Source organism: Pimephales promelas, chromosome 8, assembly GCF_988280905.1.
Source record: "Pimephales promelas chromosome 8, fPimPro1.hap1.1, whole genome shotgun sequence".
Classification (NCBI taxonomy): Eukaryota; Metazoa; Chordata; class Actinopteri; order Cypriniformes; family Leuciscidae; genus Pimephales; species Pimephales promelas.
The window spans coordinates 14637483-14654305 of record NC_142776.1 but is presented as its reverse complement, the minus strand read 5'-3'; the positions used below and the strand labels follow the sequence as shown (position 1 = coordinate 14654305).

At 44.2% G+C, this 16823-nt stretch overlaps 1 long non-coding RNA gene across 1 annotated transcript; it reads left to right on the top strand.

Annotated features, from left to right (window-relative positions):
• Nucleotides 1-4943: 4943 nt before the first annotated feature.
• LOC120494585 (uncharacterized) lies at nt 4944-6341 on the top strand. Its single transcript, XR_005625871.2, has 3 exons — nt 4944-5316; nt 5422-5525; nt 5792-6341. It is a non-coding gene; the product is annotated as an uncharacterized LOC120494585 (long non-coding RNA).
• The last annotated feature ends 10482 nt before the right edge of the window (nt 6342-16823 follow it).

Below are 16823 nucleotides of genomic sequence, written 5' to 3'. Positions count from 1 at the left end.
CATTGCACTCTCTTCCACCAACTCTTTGGTTATTTGGCTTTTGAGAGGCTCTGAATCATATCGATTGCTTTCCAAGCTAGCTTGCTATTGCTAGCCCCTCTGAAATGTCCTACCCTAGCTTTAAGACTGTTTGGAATTCAATGTTTTAATGCTTAATGTAGTGCATCATATCTTATATTCCCTATACATTTTATTTTTCAAATATTTCTTACAGAGTGTCTAGAGGACTTCAAAGGAGACGGAGGCAAACATTGGAGCGGCTGTCGCCGTATGTTTAAAATATGCCCCAGACAGGCAGGGGCGGAGGTTGCAGGAAAAAAAAATTGTACGATTTTAGAATAAGGATAATAATGTTAAGTATAAATGGTTGAAAACCTTCTGTTAAAATAATGTAAAAAAAAAAAGAATAAAATAAAAGGTTATTTTATAATCCATTTAATTTTTTTGTCATTTATCTAATAAACATCATTTGTGGATTACAGTTCACTAAAAATTAAATTACTTTTCTGTTTGCTCTTGTCTTAAGATAAATACTTTTGGGTTGTCTTGCATTGGATCTTGACCTCTGTTTGAACCTTGTTGTTACATGAAGTTTCTTTTGATGAAACTTCATGTAGTTTTATGTCATGCCAACAAAATTACCATATATTTCTTTAAAGTTGGAATTTGACAGCTTAATGTTGTGTTTTGACAGATATCTGACATCAAAAATTCATTGTCTGTCCACGGTTGGACGTCAGCCCAACATGTGAGTTTGATGTTTAGCTTAACATTGGGGTCTGACACTTAAAACTGATTCATTTTCAACCAAAAGGCAATGTCCAACGTTGGAGGTTTAACCAACACCGGGTTGACGTAACTCAACGTCAGACTGACGTTTATCTTCAATGTTGGACAGACGTTGCAATTTGGTTGAAAATGGAAATCGGGTTGATGTAAAAACCCAATGTCAGACTGACGTCAACATCCAATGTTGGACAGACGTTGCATTTTGGTTGAAAATGAAAATCGGGTTGACGTCATAACCCAACGTCAGTCTGTCGTCAATATCCAACGTTGGACAGATGTTGCATTTTGGTTGGAAATGAAAATCAGGTTGACGTCATAACCCAACGTCAGTCTGTTGTCAACATCCAATGTTGGACAGACGTTGCATTTTGGTTGAAAATGAAAATCGGGTTGACGTCATAACCCAACGTCAGTCTGTCGTCAATATCCAACGTTGGACAGATGTTGCATTTTGGTTGGAAATGAAAATCAGGTTGACGTCATAACCCAACGTCAGTCTGTCGTCAATATCCAACGTTGGACAGACGTTGCATTTTGATTGGATATGAAAATCGGGTTGACGTCATAACCCGACGTCATAACCCAACGTCAGTCTGTCGTCAATATCCAACGTTGGACAGACGTTGCATTTTGATTGGATATGAAAATCGGGTTGACGTCATAACCCGACGTCATAACCCAACGTCAGTCTGTCGTCAATATCCAACGTTGGACAGACGTTGCATTTTGATTGGATATGAAAATCGGGTTGACGTCATAACCCGACGTCATAACCCAACGTCAGTCTGTCGTCAATATCCAACATTGGACAGACGTTGCATTTTGATTGGATATGAAAATCGGGTTGACGTCATAACCCGACGTCATAACCCAACGTCAGTCTGTCGTCAATATCCAACGTTGGACAGACGTTGCATTTTGATTGGATATGAAAATCGGGTTGACGTCATAACCCGACGTCATAACCCAACGTCAGTCTGTCGTCAATATCCAACGTTGGACAGACGTTGCATTTTGATTGGATATGAAAATCGGGTTGACGTCATAACCCGACGTCATAACCCAACGTCAGTCTGTCGTCAATATCCAACGTTGGACAGACGTTGCATTTTAATTGGATATGAAAATCGGGTTGACGTCATAACCCAACGTCAGAGTAACGTTGGATTCTGACGTCAACCCGATTTTCATATCCAATCAAATTGCAACGTCTACCCAACGTTAGGGTCCAACGTCAATATAACGTCATATTGATGTCCAGTGCCTGCTGGGTTGGGGGATTCTGTAAATTTCCACTGAAACTTGCATATGAAATGAGGTCTGATGATAAAGGGAGATGTAACTAGAGTTCGAGGCTGCCTTTCTGTATTCAGATCAGCCCATGATGTTGTGTTTTTTGTAAAGCTCATGTAGCCCAATATGTTGGGTAAAGTTCTTTGAAACATTTAATGGTTTGCATTGTTAATCTTGTGGAATTCTAATGATACATTTACCTGACATAATAAATTGTTATATTTGGCTATTCTAACAGACTTTGACTTTATTTTCATTAGAGTTAAAAGGAATAGTCAAACATTAACATGTATTTAATGATGCACAGATATCATTGAGAAACCCTTTTCATTTTATGGAGTCAGATGAAACTAGTTAATACATAAGATTAAATGTGTTGCATTTAATTAAACATTACTTTGCCATGGAAAAGACGGAACACGCATAAAACCTTCACCACGAATCGAACTCCGCCATTGCATCGATTTCGTGGCCCATTTTACAAACTAAACAACGGGAAAAGGTTTTTTAGCTTTCCCACTTTGAAAAAAGGACATGGACAGCATGTAGCGGATGTAACAAAAAGGCGTCGGATGGCCTGGGTTGGAGCTGTGCGACGCAAAAACATCACCTTGCAAACATATCTCTGTTTATGTATGTCTCCCAGATAGCAAACTGACATTGAATCAACGTGGAAATATGACATCGAAACAACGTTGATCTGACATTGTTTTGCTCATCGAATTAACGTTGAACCAACGTCAGACGCGTCATTCTTTCAAAACTAACGGAAAATCAACTTGAAATCAACGCGTTGTTTCAACGTTATGAAAGCGAACCAATTTTCGATTTTCATTTAGCTTTGAAGAATGCCGCGTCTGACGTTGGTTCAACGTTAATTCGATGAGCAAAATCAACGTTGTTTCAATGTCAAGAGAGACGTCGTTTCCACGTTGATTCAATGTCAGTTTGCTGTCTGGGCTGCTCTCAACATTTTCATAAAGGTAAGACATAATGCTGATGATGTTGACAAATTTGAAGTATTAGTCTTTTATTGTTTATACTGTAAAATGTTATGCAATTGTCTTATATGGGGCTATAAAATAATTATTTTACTTCACTTCTGCATTTATTAACTAATTAGATATAGATTTTAAATGGAAAAAGGTAAATTTAACAATTTGTAAAGCTTGAAAGTTAACGTTTCTCACTGTGCAGACAAATTTAATTTCACTTGACTTGCAGTCTTGAAAAGTGCAGCACTGTTTTATGGAAGCTTGTTTCCGCCACTGAATAAAAAAATAAAATAAATAATTGCGACTTTTTATCTCACAATTCTGACTTTTTTTCTCACAATTGCGAGATAAAAAGTCCGAATTGCGTGATATAAAGTCGCAATTGCGAGTTATAAAGTCAGAATTGCGAGATATAAAGTCAGAATTGCGTGATATAAAGTCGCAATTGCGAGATAAAAAGTCAGAATTACGAGATATAAAGTCAGAATTGCGTGATATAAAGTCGCAATTGCGAGATAAAAAGTCAGAATTGCGAGATATAAAGTCGCAATTGCGAGTTATAAAGTCAGAATTGCGAGATAAAAAGTCAGAATTGCGTGATATAAAGTCGCAAATGCGAGTTATAAAGTCAGAATTGCGTGATATAAAGTCGCAATTGCGAGTTATAAAGTCAGAATTGTGAAATAAAAAGTCAGAATTGCGAGAAAAAAAATCAGAATTGTGAGATAAAAAGTCAAAATTGTGAGGTATAAACTCGTAATTTTGACTTTGCTCGCATTTCATTCACCACTCAAGTCAAACACGGGACGCTGGAACATATCATTTTATAGCATTTAGAATGGAAAAGATTATAGAGGATTATTTTCGCCTCGGTTTCACAAATAGAGAAATCTTGATTTTATTTGTTGGAATCACACAACATTAAGCATAGCCTCCGGACTCTTGAGAGAACATTATGTAGGAATCAGTTGTGGCGGAGACGCAATAAAACGGACGAGGCTGAAGTGGCACATTTTATACACCAGCAGCTTCAGACATCGGGACGGCAACATGGTTATCGATGGATGCACCAGAAATGTTGGTTGTCCGGAATTATTACTGACAGAGAAACTGTCCGTCAGTTGATGAGACTGTTAGATGGACAAGGAGTTGATCTACGTGCTCATGGTCATCTACGCAGACGCGTATATAACAGTCACGGGCCAAATTATGTTTGGCATATTGACGGGTAAGACAAATTAAAACCTTACGGAATATGTATAAACGGATGCATTGATGGATTTCCAGAAAAATGATCTGGCTTGAAGCATACAAAACGAACAATGACCCACGAGTAATTGCAGGTTATTTTGTACATGCTGTTGCTGAGAATAACGGATTTCCACAAAGAATTCGCATTGACCACGGAACTGAAAATACTCATATAGCAGAGATGCAAACATTTTTCAGAGACACTGCAAGTGCAGAATGTGTCACTCTTGGTCCAAGCACTGGGAACCAGAGAATTGAACGATGGTGGTCCACTTTGAGAAGCCAGTGCATACAGTTTTGGATGGATCATTTTGAACAATTAAAAGAAGACGGACATTTTGTTGACACTTTCATTGATAAATCTCTCATCCAGTTTTGCTTCCAACATTTTATTCAGGTAGGCCTATTTTATTCAATTTTGTTCACTATCAGAGTGGTTATGGAGAGTATGGCCTATTGAATTTGGATTATAACTTTTGACGTATATAATGACATAATTTTGTTAATTAATTTGACAAGACAATATTATATATATATATATATATATATATATATATATATATATATATACATATATATCCTTTTATATTTCCTTTTTGTTTTATGAAGGAAGAGCTTGATGAAATGGTCAGTGCCTGGAATTGCCACAGGATACAGCCAACTCACAACCCACGTGCTCCCAGTGGTCGACCTTCAATAATGTTTGCTGTTCCCAGCTTATATGGAGTGCAGAATATCTTGCATCCAATTGAACAAACAAAACTGAATATTTGCCAAGAGGAGTGTTTATTTAAAGACTATCCTTGTGACGAGGATGTCTTTCAACTGTGTGTAGAACTCATGACTGAGCATAACCTTGTCATGTCAGATGATGTTTATGAAATTACAGACCTTTACCTCCAGCTTCGCGAATTGATCCTTCAAGGACTGGACGCTGAGGACTAGATTCACCATACTAAATTAATAAACATCACTATAAGCTGTGAAGGTATTGTTTCAATTGTTTTAGTATTTCAGATGACCAAAATATTTAAATTGGAATAAAACTTGAAACTTGAACTTGAAATTTGAAATTTACACCTGTGTCTGTAAGTGTTGAATTGCAGCCTTCCACCACATTACTCTTCCTACCCCCCTTGGACCACTAGAGAGAACACTGGAGTGGCACACGCCCATCTCCTTGAAGTTCACTCTGAGGTAAGAAGAACATTTGCAGAGTTCTGCAAGGAACAGGATTTGCCTCAAATTGGCTAGGCTGGGTGTACTAATTAATTAAAAGAAAGTCTTAATCATTAATAATAATAATAATAATAATTATTATTATATTTCTAAATAAAAATAATATTTCTCTTATTCCTTTGGCATTTTACTTAAATTACTTTGTTACACTGACACTCAGGATATTTAAAGTTGTCCCTTAAATATTTAATGTTTTTTATTTTTTTATTTTTATTTTTTATTAGGTCACAGCCATTCATGAGGCAACAGAGTATCAACGGCTTCACTGGAGCTTCTAGCATGCTGTCAAATTGATATCTTGTTATCTGTTTATTTTCAGAGTTATAACATGGCAAAAGCACAACCATCAGAATAAGAGGCATCTAGATGTAATTAAAACACTTTTAATTACAATTGTAAAAAGTTTGCCTTATTTTTTTATTTTATTTTTCCAGCCACAGTAATTTACATGCATGATTTATTGCATTGAATTATACTGTCAATACTTCAAACTTGAATACAAATGAAGTGCAGCAAGCCTTTTTAGATGTACAAGTCAAGACAATGTTTTGAACCTAAAAACTAATGTATTTATGGCTTGAAACTGTTCAAATTTGATGGATTTCTCTTCTGTTTAACCTTGACTTTCAAGACTTTAAAGGGGCAGGGGACTGAAAATATGAACAAAAATGGGTTTATAGGTAAATTGATGTTATTTGTATTATCCCTGAAATAAATTATTAAGAACTGAATTTCTTATGGTATTTAGATTATTAACTGTAACCTTGTTGTGGTACATTGCTCAAAACAAAACCTTAAACTTTCTTCTCAGAATGGCAGTGCTGTATGTTCTCTAAATCATTTAACACTCACGATGAACCTAAATGGTTGTACTAATTTTACATGGTACATCAGCTTTTCTGTTTTGTGTGCCTCTATAGATGTCACGTGGTGGGTGCAGGCAGAAGAACAGGCAGAGTCCAAAAAGCCCCAATACAACGGTTTAATCATACATAAACTGGATACAGGCAGGCGGAACACAGGGTAACATTAACCGACCAAGACAGACTGAAGGAGGGAGAACTAAATACACAGAGGAATCAGGACTAATGAGGTGCAAACAGGTGAAACAGATGAAACGGGACGCTGAACGGGAGGCTGATGAGGGAGTGAGTTCAGGTGTGGAGACAAGAGGATCCTGGGAAGTGTAGTGCTGATGACAAGACAGACTGGTGCAGACGAAGGACTGTGACATTACTCCCCCCTCCCGGTAGGCGTGACTTCACGCCGTAACATCAATGGGGAGGGGGGGTGGGCGCCCTGGAGGCTGTGGAGGGCGTGGTCTGGAGGAGGAAGCCAGGGCGCAGCAGGCTGAGGGTGTGGCCAGGCTGGAGCAGGCTGAGGGCGTGGCCAGGCTGGAGCAGGCTGAGGGCGTGGCCAGGGCGGAGCAGGCTGAGGGCGTGGCCAGGGCGGAGCAGGATGTGGGCGTGACCAGGGCGGAGCAGGATGTGGGCGTGGCCAGGGCGGAGCAGGATGTGGGCGTGGCCAGGGCGGTGAGGACCCTTCGGGCGGCCACGGCGGTGAGGACCCTTCGGGCGGCCACGGCGGTGAGGACCCTTCGGGCGGCCACGGCGGTGAGGACCCTTCGGGAGGCCACGGCGGTGAGGACCATTCGGGCGGCCGTGGCTGGGACACTGGGCCCCCCCCCCAAAAAAAATATTTGGGATGAGTCCCCGGATTAGAAGTAGATGGAGAGTAGGCGGTCTCGGGCAGGACGGTCTCGGGCGATGGCTGGACGGCCTCGGGCTGGACGGTCTGGACGGCCTCGGGCTGGACTGGCTGGACGGCCTCTGGCTGGACTGGCTGGACGGCCTCGGGCTGGACTGGCTGGACGGCCTCGGGCGATGGCTGGATGGGGCTGGTGGGAACCAGTGGAGAGGGGAGCTCAGGTTCGGGAAGGCTGGACGGGACCAGCGATGTGGGGAGATCTGACTCGGGAGGGCTGGACGGAACCAGCGGGGGAGAGAGTTCAGGCTCGGACGGGCTGGACGGAACCAGCGGAGAGGGGAGATCTGACTCGAGAGGGCTGGATGGAACCAGCAGTGAAGAGGGCTCAGACTGGACGGTCTCTGGCTGGACGGTCTGGACGGTCTCTGGCTGGACGGTCTCTGGCTGGACGGTCTGGACGGTCTCTGGCTGGACGGTCTCTGGCGCTGGCTGGATGGTCACTGGCACTGGCTGAACGGTCACTGGCGCTGGCTGGATGGGGCTGGACGGAACCCGTGGTGAGGGGAGTTCAGGCTCGGGTGGGCTGGACGGAACCAGCGGTGAGGGGAGTTCAGGCTCGGAAGAGCTGGACGGAACCAGCGGAGGAGAGAGTTCAGGCTCGGAAGGGCTGGACGGAACCAGCGGAGAGGGGAGACCTGACTCGAGAGGGCTGGACGGAACTAGCAGTGAAGAGGGCTCTGACCGGTGGGTGATGATGGCAGGTGTGGTGATGATGGTGGGTGTGTGTGGTTGAGTGGTGCTGTCATCTTCAGCCTCACCAACGGTGAAGGCTGACCCACTCAACCACAACACATGGTCCAGGTATTCGGGGAAGGTTCCTGGAAACGCTGCTGCTGGAGCTTGCTGGTACAGATGATCGTCCAAACCCAGCCAAAAGACTGACTTTAGGACGTCATCAGACCAACTTACCCCAGCAGAGAGCTCCAGGAACCTGCCGACATACTCCTCAGCTGAGCGTCCGTCTTGGAATACGTTGAGGGTGGTGAGAGCCGGGGTTAGGAGAAGCCCCATGCTGTCACTGTCAAGGGTCGGTCAATCTGTCACGGGGTGGGTGCAGGCAGAAGAACAGGCAGAGTCCAAAAAGCCCCAATACAACAGTTTAATCATACATAAACTGGCTACAGGCAGGCGGAACACAGGGTAACATTAACATTGACCGACCAAGACAGACTGAAGGAGGGAGAACTAAATACACAGAGGAATCAGGACTAATGAGGTGCAAACAGGTGAAACAGATGAAACAGGACGCTGAACGGGAGGCTGATGAGGGAGTGAGTTCAGGTGTGGAGACAAGAGGATCCTGGGAAGTGTAGTGCTGATGACAAGACAGACTGGTGCAGACGAAGGACTGTGACAATAGAGAGCTACAACTGAAATAGATTTTAAAAGTTCAGAATTGGAATATTCTTTAAAAAAGACAGTCACAATTGCAAACTTTATTGTGCATTATTTATTGGTTTGTGGAAGTCACTCCATCTTTAATGCACAAAAAACATTGGCACCATGTATGCAGATTGTGTTGGTATTTTATGCATAGTGGTTAACCAAACATGACAACATGTGGTACAAGTAAGAATAATACAAACCACAGTAAAACAATTTCTATAAAACAATTTCACAAAACAGTTTAACCTATATCATGTACTAAAGGTTCACAATAATGTGACACCCTTTTGTATACAAGCACAAAGTTAAATTATGAACACTGTATAAGTGTTCAAAGCCATCTACAGTATCTGACTGAAAAGGTAACATGAACAATTGTACGTAAACAGTAGGTTGCACCTATGTGATATCTTTCACTATTGAAATTCATTAACAAATTAAAGCTGCAAGCAGCGATGGGCGGGCCCTCGCACCTGTAGCACATCGGGGTCTGAGGCGGCCGTGTTGCATTTTCTGCAGCTCAGCCAGTGCGGATGTGCATTTGCTACGCTGCTTCGTTAAAGGTCACTTCCTGTTGCCAGGAGGTGGCGCTATGACTGTGGGTGAATGTCGGCATGTAGATTTGTTCAGGGCGGGACTCTTGTCAAACGTGTTAAATTTCGTGCAGATCTGGGCATTTACAGCCAAGTTACTACAACTTCCTGTTTCATGGCGAATCATCGACGCCACGGACACACCCATCGACGAAAACGCGCAGATAGCACAACTTTACATCGTCAATGCCTTTAGAAAGTACAGCAGAAATTTGAAGTTGATCCGACTAAATCCCTAGGAGGAGTTTGTTAAAGTACGGAGTGTGTAAATCTTCCCAAATCGGTCGCCAAATTCAAAATGGCGGACATTCTGTCGAGTTTAGGGTATGGGTTCTTGAGGCTTTTTTGTGCGTCTGGTCATGGTAGATGCACCACAGAAATTTCGTACATGTCGGTCAAACAAGCGGCGGGGGCTGCTTCATTAAAGGTCACTTCCTGTTGCCAGCAGATGGCGCTATGACTGTGGGTCAATATCGGCATGTAGATTTGTTCAGGGCGGGACTCTTGTCAAATGTGTAAAATTTTGTGCAGATCTGAGCATTTACAGCCAAGTTACTACAACTTCCTGTTTTATGGCGAATCTTCGACGCCACGGACACGCCCATCGACGAAAACGCGCAGATAGCACAACTTTACATCGTCAATGCCTTTAGAAGGCACAGCAGAAATTTGAAGTCGATCTGACTAAATCCCTAGGAGGAGTTCGTTAAAGTACGGAGTGTGTAAATCGTCCAAAAATGGCCGCCAAATTCAAAATGGCGGACTTCCTGTCGAGTTTAGGGTATGGGTTCTTGAGGCTTTTTTGTGCGTCTTGATATAATACACGTCCCCACCAAATTTCGTGCATGTAAGTTGCACGTGGACGAGGGGCTAATTATTTCCAATTTTCTAGGTGGCGCTAGCGAGCCATTTTGCCCCGCCCATCCGCGAAACCCACAAAATACGAAATTTTTCACCAGTCCTGACATGAGTGCCAAATTTGGTGAGTTTTTTAGCATGTTGCGGCCCCGAAAATGGCGCCTACTTTTCAGAAAAAAAAATAATTAAAAAAATTAAAAAAATTAAAGCTGCAAGCAGCGATGGGCGGGCCCTCGCACCTGTAGCGAGTCGGGGTGTTAGGCGCCGCGTTGCATATTCTGGAGCTCAGCCGGTGCGGCTGTGAATTTGCTATGCTTCTTCTTTAAAGGTCACTTCCTGTTGCCAGCAGGTGGCGCTATGTCTGTGGGTGAATGTCGGCATGTAGATTTGTTCAGGGCGGGACTCTTGTCAAATGTGTAAAATTTGGTGCAGATCTGGGCATTTACAGCCAAGTTACTACAACTTCCTCTTTCATGGCGAATCATCGACGCCACGGACACACCCATCGACGAAAATGCGCAGATAGCACAACTTTACATCGTCAATGCCTTTAGAAGGTACAGCAGAAATTTGAAGTTGATCCGACTAAATCCCTAGGAGGAGTTCGTTAAAGTACGGAGTGTGTAAATCTTCCCAAATGGGTGGCCAAATTCAAAATGGCGGACTTCCTGTCGAGTTTAGGGTATGGGTTCTTGAGGCTTTTTTGTGCGTCTGGTCATGGTAGATGCACCACAGAAATTTCGTACATGTCGGTCAAACAAGCGGCGGGGGCTGCTTCATTAAAGGTCACTTCCTGTTGCCAGCAGATGGCGCTATGACTGTGGGTGAATATCGGCATATAGATTTGTTCAGGGCGGGACTCTTGTCAAATGTGTAAAATTTCGTGCAGATCTGAGCATTTACAGCCAAGTTACTACAACTTCCTGTTTCATGGCGAATCATCGACGCCACGGATACGCCCATCGACGAAAACACGCAGATAGCACAACTTTACATCGTCAATGCCTTTAGAAGGTACAGCAGAAATTTGAAGTTGATCCCACTAAATCCCTAGGAGGAGTTCGTTAAAGTACGGAGTGTGTAAATCGCCCCAAATCGGTCGCCAAATTCAAAATGGCGGACTTCCTGTCGAGTTTAGGGTATAGGTTCTTGAGGCTTTTTTGTACGTCTGGTCATGGTAGATGTACCACAGAAATTTCGTACATTTCGGTCAAACAAGCGGCGGGGGCTGCTTAGTTAAAGGTCACTTCCTGTTGCCAGCAAGTGGCGCTATGACTGTGGGTGAATGTCGGCATGTAGATTTGTTCAGGGCGGGACTCTTGTGAAATGTGTCAAATTTCGTGCAGATCTGGGCATTTACAGCCAAGTTACTACAACTTCCTGTTTCATGGCGAATCATTGACGCCACGGACACGCCCATCGATGAAAACGCGCAGAGAGCACAACTTTACATCGTCAATGCCTTTAGAAGTCACAGCAGAACTTTGAAGTCAATCCGACTAAATCCCTAGGAGGAGTTCGTTAAAGTACGGAGTGTGTAAATCGTCCAAAAATGGCCGCCAAATTCAAAATGGCGGACTTCCTGTCGAGTTTATGGTATGGGCTCTTGAGGCTTTTTTGTGCGTCTTGATATGATACACGTCCCCACCAAATTTCGTGCATGTAGGTTGAACGTGGACGAGGGGCTAATTTTTTCCAATTTTCTAGGTGGCGCTAGCGTGCCATTTTGCCACGCCCATCCGCGAAACCCACAAAATACGAAATTTTTCACCAGTCCTGACATGCGTGCCAGATTTGGTGAGTTTTTGAGCATGTTGCGGCCCCGAAAATGGCGCTTACTTTGCAGAAAAAAGAAAAAAGAAAAAAATTAAAGCTGCAAGCAGCGATGGGCGGGCCCTCGCACCTGTAGCGCGTCGGGGTGTGAGGCGGCCGCGTCGCATATTTTGCAGCTCAGCCGGTGCGGCTGTAAATTTGCTACGCTGCTTCATTAAAGGTCACTTCCTGTTGCCAGCAGGTGGCGCTATGACTGGGTGAATGTCGGCATGTAGATTTGTTCAGGGCGGGACTCTTGTCAAATGTGTACAATTTGGTGCAGATCTGGGCATTTACAGCCAAGTTACTACAACTTCCTGTTTCATGGCGAATCATCGATGCCACGGACACGCCCATTGAGGAAAACACGCAGATAGCACAACTTTTCATCGTCAATGCCTTTAGAAGGCACAGCAGAAATTTGAAGTCGATCCGACTAACTCCCTAGGAGGAGTTAGTTAAAGTACGTAATGAGTAAATCATCCAAAAATGGCGGTGAAATTAGAAATGGCCGACTTCCTGTTGAGTTTAGGGCATCGCTCCAAGAGACTTTTCTGTGCGGCTGGACATGGTAGATGTACCACTGAAATTTCATACAGGTCGGTCAAACATGCGACGGGGGCTGCTTCGTTAAAGGCCACTTCCTGTTGCCAGCAGGTGGCGCTATGACTGTGGGTGAATTTCTGAATGTAGATTTTTTCAGGGCGGGACTCTTGTCAAATGTGTAAAATTTTGTGCAGATCTAGGCATTTACAGCCAAGTTACTACAACTTCCTGTTTCATGGCGAATCATCGACGCCACACACACACCCATTGACGAAAACGCGAAGATAGCACAACTTTACATCGTCAATGCCTTTGGAAGGCACAGCAGAAATGTGAAGTCAATCCGACGAAAGCCCTAGGAGGAGTTCGTTAAAGTACGTAATGAGTAAATCATCCAAAAATGGGGGTAAAATTCGAAATGGCCGACTTCCTGTTGAGTTTAGGGCATCGCTCCAAGAGACTTTTCAGTGCGTCTGGACATGGTTGATGTGCCAGAGAAATTTCGTACATGTCGGTCAAACATGCGACAGGGGGCTGCTTCGTTAAAGGTCACTTCCTGTTGCCAGCAGGTGGCGCTATTACTGTGGGTGAATGACAGCATGTAGATTTGTTCAGGGCGGGACTCTTGTCAAATGTGTAAAATTTGGTGCAGATCTGGGCATTTACAGCCAAGTTACTACAACTTCCTGTTTCATGGCGAATCATCGACGCCACACACACACCCATTGACGAAAACGCGCAGATAGCACAACTTTACATCGTCAATGCCTTTGGAAGGCACAGCAGAAATGTGAAGTCAATCCGACGAAAGCCCTAGGAGGAGTTCGTTAAAGTACGTAATGAGTAAATCATCCAAAAATGGGGGTAAAATTCGAAATGGCCGACTTCCTGTTGAGTTTAGGGCATCGCTCCAAGAGACTTTTCAGTGCGTCTGGACATGATTGATGTGCCAGAGAAATTTCGTACATGTCGGTCAAACATGCGACAGGGGGCTGCTTCGTTAAAGGTCACTTCCTGTTGCCAGCAGGTGGCGCTATTACTGTGGGTGAATGACAGCATGTAGATTTGTTCAGGGCGGGACTCTTGTCAAATGTGTAAAATTTGGTGCAGATCTGGGCATTTACAGCCAAGTTACTACAACTTCCTGTTTCATGGCGAATCATCGACGCCACGGACACGCCCATCGACGAAAACACGCAGATAGCACAACTTTACATCGTCAATGCCTTTAGAAGGTACAGCAGAAATGTGAATTTGATCCGACTAATTCCCTAGGAGGAGTTCGTTAAAGTACGGAGTGTGTAAATCGTCCCAAATCGGTCGCCAAATTCAAAATGGCGGACTTCCTGTCGAGTTTAGGGTATGGGTTCTTGAGGCTTTTTTGTACGTCTGGTCATGCTAGATGTACCACAGAAATTTCGTACATGTCGGTCAAACATATGGCGGGGGCTGCTACGTTAAAGGTCACTTCCTGTTGCCAGCAGGTGGCGCTATGACTTAGGGTGAATGTCGGCATGTAGATTTGTTCAGGGCGTGACTCTTGTCAAATGTGTAAAATTTCGTGCAGGTCTGGGCATTTACAGCCAAGTTATTACAACTTCCTGTTTCATGGCGAATCTTCGACACCACGGACACGCCCATCGACGAAAACGCGCAGATAGCACAACTTTACATCGTCAATGCCTTTAGAAGGCACAGCAGAAATTTTAAGTCCATCCGACTAAATCCCTAGGAGGAGTTCGTTAAAGTACGGAGTCTGTAAATCGTCCAAAAATGGCCGCCAAATTCAAAATGGCGGACATCCTGTCGAGTTTAGGGTATGGGTTCTTGAGGCTTTTTTGTGCGTCTTGATATGATACACGTCCCCACCAAATTTCGTGCATGTAGGTTGAACGTGGACGAGGGGCTAATTTTTTTCAATTTTCTAGGTGGCGCTATCGTGCCATTTTGCCCCGCCCATCCGCGAAACCCAAAAAATACGAAATTTTTCACCAGTCCTGACATGCGCGCCAAATTTGGTGAGTTTTTGAGCATGTTGCGGCCCCGAAAATGGCACTTACTTTGCAGAAAAAAGAAAAAAGAAAAAAAAAAAAAAAAAAATCCTAACAGTTTCAATAGGGACCTCGCACTGTTAGTGCTCGGGCCCTAATAAATTAAAGCTGCAAGCAGCGATGGGCGGGCCCTCGCACCTGTAGCGCGTCGGGGTGTGAGGCGGCCGCATTGCATATTCTGCAGCTCAGCCAGTGCGGCTGTGAATTTGCTACGCTTCATTAAAGGTCACTTCCTGTTGCCAGCAGGTGGCGCTATGACTGTGGGTGAATGTCGGCATGTAGATTTGTTCAGGGCGGGACTCTTGTCAAATGTGTTAAATTTCGTGCAGATCTGGGCATTTACAGCCAAGTTACTACAACTTCCTGTTTTATGGCGAATCATCGACGCCACGGACACGCCCATCGACGAAAATGCACAGATAGCACAACTTTACATCGTCAATGCCTTTAGAAGGTACAGCAGAAATTTGAAGTTGATCCGACTAAATCCCTAGGAGGAGTTCGTTAAAGTACGGATTGTGTAAATCGTCCCAAAATGGCCTCCAAATTCAAAATGGCGGACTTCCTGTCAAGTTTAGGGCATCGCTCCAAGAGGCTTTTTTGTGCGTCTGGTCATAATAGATGTACCACAGAAGTTTCGTACATGTTGGTCAAACAAGCGGCGTGGGCTGCTTCGTTTAAGGTCACTTCCTGTTGCCAGCAGGTGGCGCTATGACTGTGGGTGAATGTCAGCATGTAGATTTGTTCAGGGTGGGACTCTTGTCAAATGTGTAAAATTTGGTGCAGATCTGGGCATTTACAGCCAAGTTACTACAACTTCCTGTTTCATGGCGAATCATCGACGCCACGGACACGCCCATCGACGAAAACGCGCAGATTGCACAACTTTACATCGTCAATGCCTTTAGAAGGCACTGCAGAAATTTGAAGTCGATCCGACTAAATCCCTAGGAGGAGTTCGTTAAAGTACGGAGTCTGTAAATCGTCCAAAAATGGCCGCCAAATTCAAAATGGCGGACTTCCTGTCGAGTTTATGGTATGGGTTCTTGAGGCTTTTTTGTGCGTCTTGACATGATACACGTCCCCACCAAATTTCGTGCATGTAGGTTGCACATGGACGAGGGGCTAATTTTTTCCAATTTTCTAGGTGGCGCTAGCGTGCCATTTTGCCACGCCCATCCGCGAAACCCACAAAATACGAAATTTTTCACCAGTCCTGACATGAGTGCCAAATTTGGTGAGTTTTTTAGCATGTTGCGGCCCCGAAAATGGCGCCTACTTTTCAGAAAAAAAAATAATAAAAAAAATTAAAGCTGCAAGCAGCGATGGGCGGGCCCTCGCACCTGTAGCGCGTCGGGGTGTGAGGCGGCCGCGTCGCATATTTTGCAGCTCAGCCGGTGCGGCTGTAAATTTGCTACGCTGCTTCATTAAAGGTCACTTCCTGTTGCCAGCAGGTGGCGCTATGACTGGGTGAATGTCGGCATGTAGATTTGTTCAGGGCGGGACTCTTGTCAAATGTGTACAATTTGGTGCAGATCTGGGCATTTACAGCCAAGTTACTACAACTTCCTGTTTCATGGCGAATCATCGATGCCACGGACACGCCCATTGAGGAAAACACGCAGATAGCACAACTTTTCATCGTCAATGCCTTTAGAAGGCACAGCAGAAATGTGAAGTCAATCCGACGAAAGCCCTAGGAGGAGTTAGTTAAAGTACGTAATGAGTAAATCATCCAAAAATGGCGGTAAAATTCGAAATGGCCGACTTCCTGTTGAGTTTAGGGCATCGCTCCAAGAGACTTTTCAGTGCGTCTGGACATGGTAGATGTGCCACAGAAATTTCGTACATGTCGGTCAAACATGCGACAGGGGGCTGCTTCGTTAAAGGTCACTTCCTGTTGCCAGCAGGTGGCGCTATTACTGTGGGTGAATGACAGCATGTAGATTTGTTCAGGGCGGGACTCTTGTCAAATGTGTAAAATTTCGTGCAGATCTGGGCATTTACAGCCAAGTTACTACAACTTCCTGTTTCATGGCGAATCATCGACGCCACGGACACGCCCATCGACGAAAACACGCAGATAGCACAACTTTACATCGTCAATGCCTTTAGAAGGTACAGCAGAAATGTGAATTTGATCCGACTAATTCCCTAGGAGGAGTTCGTTAAAGTACGGAGTGTGTAAATCGTCCCAAATCGGTCGCCAAATTCAAAATGGCGGACTTCCTGTCGAGTTTAGG